At 43.4% G+C, this 4,928-nt stretch overlaps 2 protein-coding genes across 2 annotated transcripts in view; one reads left to right on the plus strand and one right to left on the minus strand.

Annotated features, from left to right (window-relative positions):
• Positions 1-4,928, minus strand: part of LYPD5 (LY6/PLAUR domain containing 5) — a 27,905-nt gene that overhangs the window by 14,386 nt on the left and 8,591 nt on the right. The gene's annotated exons all lie outside the window — the stretch shown is intronic.
• ZNF283 (zinc finger protein 283) overlaps positions 1,260-4,928 on the plus strand; it is a 38,722-nt gene continuing 35,053 nt past the window's right edge. The window contains exon 1 of the mRNA XM_011997719.1: positions 1,260-1,363. The gene's annotated coding sequence lies outside the window, so the exon portion shown is untranslated. The remainder of the gene's footprint in view (positions 1,364-4,928) is intronic.

A 4,928-nucleotide genomic window follows, 5' to 3' on the forward strand; every position in this document is an offset into this window, starting at 1 on the left:
GCTACTTGGGAGGCTGAGGCAGGAGAATGGCGTGAACCCGGGAGGCAGAGCTTGCAGTGAACCGAGATCACGCCATCGCACTCCAGCCTGGGCGACTGAGCAAGACTCCGTCTCAAAAAAAAAAAGTTCATAAAGAATTATTAAATATCCTTTTTATTTTTATTTTATTTACAGCGAACAAGGCTCTAAATAAAAGGTGAGAGGTGAATATTTTGAATCAACTTGATGTAAACAATGTTTCACAGATTAACTTTGAAATATAAATGACATGTGGCTGGGTGCCATGTCTCATGCCTGTAATCCCAGCACTTGGGAGGCTGAGGCAGGAGTATTACTTGAGCCCAGGAGCTTGAGGGAAAAAAAAAAAGGATAATATGGAATAGTTGAGAAATGTGACATCATGAAAATAAAGGCAGTTTTTCTAAATTTTATTGTAAACAAATTTAAAGGTGTGAAAGTGTTGAAAAATTAGCTCACTGGCTGGGTGCAGTGGCTCATGCCTGTAATCCCAGCACTTTGGAAGGCCAAGGTGGGCAGATCAGCTGAGGTCAGGAGTTCAAGACCAGCCTGGCCAACATGGCGAAACGCTGTCTCTACTAAAAATACAAAAATTAGCTGGATATGGTGGTGGGCGCCTATAATTCCAGCTACCTGGGAGGCAGAGGCAGGAGAATCGCTTGGACCCGGAAGGCAGAGGTTGTAGTGAGCAAAGATCGTGCCACTGCACTCTAGTAGATTGGGTACTCAGTAGTGGCGGTAACTTGATTAGCTTCGGTGAGTGGGAGCCTCTGCGTGGTGCCCTCCCGCAGTAATGAGTTTATGCAAGATCTGGTTGTTAAAGAGTCTGGAACCTCCACCGTCTCTCTCTTGCTCTGTCTTTTGCCATGTGACACACCTGTTCCCCCTTCGTCTTCCACCATGATTGTAAGCTTCCTGAGGCCTCACCAGAAGCAGATGCTGGCGCTATACTTCTTGTACAGTCTGCAAAACTGTGAGCCAAATAACTTTCTTTCCTTATAAATTACTCAGGCTCAGGTATTCCTTTATAGTAATGCAAAATGGACTAACATGCAGGCAAAGCTTTCATCCTTGCCACCACGGCCGCTCTGTTCATGAGACCATTGAACCAGCATGGGACTGGCTGAGGAGATGGACAAACTTACTTTCATGGGATGAATCATCACTGTTGTTAAGAGCCTTCTTTGTGGAGGATTATTGTTTTTATTTATTTACTTTTTAAGACACAGTTTCACTCTGTTGCTCAGGCTGGAGCACAGTGGTGCAATCTTGGCTCACTGCAACCTCCGCCTCCTGGGTTCAAGTGATTCTCTTGTCTCAGTCTCTTGAGTAGCTGGGATTACAGGTGCACACCACCATGCCCGGCTAATTTTTGTATTTTTAGCAGAGATGGGGTTTCACCATGTTGGCCAGGCTGGTCTCGAACTCCTGACCTCAAGTGATTTGCCTGCATCAGCCTCCCAAAGTTCTGGGATTATAGGCATGAGCGACTGTGCCCAGCCAAGGATTATTTTTTGTAGGCATTAGGATGAGACACATATATGTACGCTTTTTGTGTGTACGCCCATGAATTTATCCACATACTTCTTCCTAGACCTACTTGCCCCTGAGCTTCCAGTCTCATTCCTTACAAGATTCTGACCAAATAGAAAGCCATGGGCCATTTCCCAGGAGCCCATGTATATCTGCACATTGGGCCACATCTCACTCCAATTTAAGTGCAGGGGCCAGGTGTGGTGGCTCAGCCTATAATCCCAGCACTTTGTGAGCCTGAGGCAGGAGGATAGCTCGAGCCCAGGAGTTCAAAATCAATCTGGGCAACATAGGGAGACTCCACCTCTACAAAACATTTAAAACAAATTAGCTGGTGTAGTGGTGCACACCTGTAGTCCCAGCTACTGGGGAGACTGAAATGAAAAAATCACTTGAACCCAAGAGATTGAGGCTGCAGTGAGCTATGATCCTACCACTGCACTCCAGCCTGGGTAACAGAGAACGACCTATCTCTAAGACACACAAACAGATGAAGTGAAGATCTCCAATCACAGCTCTGTACACCAGGATTTACCTTCACCACTGCCTGTAGGACCCACCTCTGAGTAGTGGTCCTATAATACGATAATTCAGGTTCAGCTTCCAAAATATATCAGTCATACTGATCCATCTATGAGCCAGACCTTTTCTTCCTTAATTTTCTACAGTAAAATCTTCATATGATGTCATGAATGTGAATTAAAGGAACAACATAGCTGCAACCAAGGCCAATGACATGAGAGTCTGAGCTGTCTGTGTAACTCTTTTGTGCCATCTAGATCTCTTACAATGAATTACTACTGTGCCAAAATGACACTGTGATTCAGTGGGTTAGATACCCAACTCGTGACAGGTAGTTTTAGTCATATAGATACTTGATGTCCCATGGTCAAAATCACAGACTCTATTAGTACTCAGCAGCTGGTTTTCAAATTGAAAGCACTTATATGCTGCATAATAACTGGACTTACTTCAGAACCTTACGGGCTGTAATTTTGCTTTTGTATCTTGCCAGAGACTCCACATAACAGCTCCAACCATCACAGATAGAGCTGACACCATCGAAGTTGCTGATTCATGTGGCTCAGGGACAGAGAGATTGCATCACAGGCTTTACCTGCTGTAGAGCTCTCACCTGCTTTGAAACTCAGCAGCCTTCAAGTTTATCTGAAAAATGAGTCAGAACAATATTCCAGGCCAGGCATGATGGCTCACACCTATAATTCCAGTACTTTGGGAGGCCAAAGTGGGGGGATTGCTTGAAGCCGGAGTTTGAGGTCAGCCTGGGCAATAGAGTGAGAACCTATTTCTAAAAAAAAAAAAAGAAAAAGCAGTTTGAGACCAGTGTGGGCAACACAGGGAGACCCCTTCTTCACAAAAAATTTAAAAACTAGCTGGGCACGGTGGCATGTGCCTGTAGTCCCAGTTACTCGGGAGGCTGAGGTGGGAGGATCTACTTGAGCCAGGGAGGTCAAGGTTGCAGTGAGCTGTGATCGTGCCACTGCACTCCAGCCTGGGCAATAGAGCGAGACCCTGTCTAAAATGAAAACAAAACCAAAAACCAGCTATAAAACACACCTAGAACTATTTAAAAAAGAGAAAAAAAGAACACTATTCTGAAGTGTGATTTATATATGAATCATATAAATCTATATATTATACATATACACACATCTATATACACCCATCTATTATTTTACTTTTAATTTAATTTAATTTAATTTTATTTTTGAGACAGAGTTTCACTTTGTCACCCAGGCTGGAGTGCAGTGGCGTGATCTCAGCTCACCACAATCTCTACTTCCTGACTTCAAGCGATTCCCCTGCCTCAGCCTCCTGAGTAGCTGGGACTAAGGGCATGTACCACCATACCTAATTTTTGTATTTTTAGTAGAGAGGGGGTTTCGCCATGTTGGCCAGGCTGGTCTCGAACTCCTAACCTCAAGTGATCCACCCGCCTTGACCTCCCAAACTACTGGGATTCCAGGCGTGAGCCACCACGCCCCACCCTATCGATCGATCGATCTATCTATCTATCTATCTATCTATCTATCTATCTATCTATCAATCATCTATCATATATCTATCACTTTCAAATGTCAAAGAGCCCTACCAAATTATGTGCCTCTTTATCAGTTTAGGAAGTGTGAGTTGTAATAACTTATTCTTTACCTTAAGGGAGATATTATGGCATGTCCCAGATGATTGGACTTCTAAAATCTTCATTGATGTGGTAGGTTAGTGAACTTTCATGAGGTTTATCTCCCTCTTTCTGTCACTCATTTGCATTACTATGGTTTCTACAGTGATTGCCACTTCCTGATCACCAGGTCCAATTAGATGATGTTATTGGTGGAATGAACCAGTGCTATGTTCTTCAGAATGTAAAGATGATCAAGGCCTCTGTGGACTACAACATAATGGAGATTAGGAGGGTTATCAGGAACCTGGGGCAAGATAGTGCTGCAGTCCTTACCATGCACACATGAATGGCTTTTGATTCTCCTAAATGTCAGAGATCAAGTAAAATACATTTGTCAGATCACTAAGCACATACTAAGAACCAAAAACTAGGTTGGTCAACTCCAGTAAAGATGTCACATCTGACACAGCAGCTGAAATTGGAGCTGCTATTTGTTTACATTTAAAGTAGTCACTATAAATTAGCTTTGGCCACATAATCAGTGATATGGTTTGACTGTGTCCCCACTCAAGTCTCATCTTGAATTGTAGCTCCCATAATTCCCACATGTTGTGGGAGGGACCCGGTGGGAGATAACTGAATGATGGGGTGGGGGATTCCCCCATGCTGTTCTCATGATAGTGAATAAGTATCATGAGAGCTGATGGTTTTATAAGGGGAAACCCTTTTTGCTTGGCTATCACTCTGTCTTTGCTGGCCGCCATGTAAGACATCCCTTTGCTCTCTCTTGCTCTTCTGCCATGATTGTGAGGCCTCCCCAGGCATGTGGAACTATGAGTCCATTAAACCTGTCTTTCTTTATCAGTTACCCAGTCTCGGGTATGTCTTTATCAGCGGTGTGAAAAAGAACTAATACAATCAGTAACCCCAAAACTTAGAGGCTTGAAATTACAAATATTATTTCTCACAATTCTGGGGGCTTTATGAGCATTTCTTTTGCTCTGGGCTGGTTTGGCTGCAGCTGGATAGTATAGTCAGGCCTCACTCAAATTTCTAATGGTTGGTTGGTTATTGTCAGGCAGGTGGGTATGAGGATAACTTGGTCTTATGTTTCTCATCATCCCTCAGTCTAGTTCAGGCTTGCTTGAACTCATGGGAGCTGGGTTCAAAATGCAACAAGAAAGCGATTTCCATTCAGTGAGCATTTTTCTTTTTTTTTTTTTTTTTTTTTTTT

This window comes from Mandrillus leucophaeus, unplaced genomic scaffold, assembly GCF_000951045.1.
Source record: "Mandrillus leucophaeus isolate KB7577 unplaced genomic scaffold, Mleu.le_1.0 Scaffold546, whole genome shotgun sequence".
Lineage (NCBI taxonomy): Eukaryota > Metazoa > Chordata > Mammalia > Primates > Cercopithecidae > Mandrillus > Mandrillus leucophaeus.